Consider the following 876-nt stretch of genomic DNA (forward strand, 5'->3'; position numbering starts at 1 on the left):
CCCTGATGCTGCTGCCAGCATCCCAGGACAAGGGGAGCTCCTGTCCCACTCCATCTGAGCTGTGTGAAGGCTGCACTCACCCAGGACTGTGGCAGTGGCAGGTGGGCACATTCCCCTTCCCCATGCCTGGTCCAGGGCTGGCAGGGAACACCTCCTGGGGGCAGCAGGCTGGGAGGAGGAATGTGCCTGCTCTCTGCTGCGGTCCCAGGCTCAGTGTAGCCACCATGCAGCCCAGCTGGTGTAGGCAGGAGCTCCTCTCCCCTGGGACAGCACATACCCTGGCAGTGGTAGGCATAGGAAAGGAAGGTGGAGGAGGGAGAGGGGAGAAAAGGGTATGTGCCTTTGAGTACAGAGGAAAAGGGAGGGGGAAATGCTTACCTTCTTTGAGACTTTAAGTCCCCAGCTGCTGCTGTGGTCAGAAAGGGGGCACGTAGCCACATCACTGCACACTCTCTGGATCTGCCCCTGAACATGGCTGCCTAGTTAGGAGACTCCAGGGAAAAGCTTCTATCACTTGGGGTTGTTGTACTTTTAAGTAGTAGGATGTGTTCCCAAAGAGGAGATCTGGTACAGCCAGCTCCAGTTTTCCTAAGGTAAGCAGAAGAGTGTGTGTGCAGAAGGCACACTCAAGAAGAAATGTTGTGGCTGGGTGACTCTTTCCTAAGTCTTCCTCAGAGCTGTGGAGAAGCAAATCAGGCTGGCTCTTGACTGAACAAGGCCCTATGTAGCTGCTTGAATGGCATATGCTTACATAAGGCTTCTGGTCCCTAAGAGCATACAGAATTCAAATCCTGGTTAAGCTTCTAGTTCTAGTGTCAGAACAATCCTAATTACTGTGCAGAAATTTCTGCTAGGAATAACATATTAAGAACAGCC

This window comes from Gavialis gangeticus, unplaced genomic scaffold (genome assembly GCF_001723915.1).
Source record: "Gavialis gangeticus isolate Ggan-Ray unplaced genomic scaffold, GavGan_comp1, whole genome shotgun sequence".
In the NCBI taxonomy this organism is placed as follows: domain Eukaryota; kingdom Metazoa; phylum Chordata; order Crocodylia; family Gavialidae; genus Gavialis; species Gavialis gangeticus.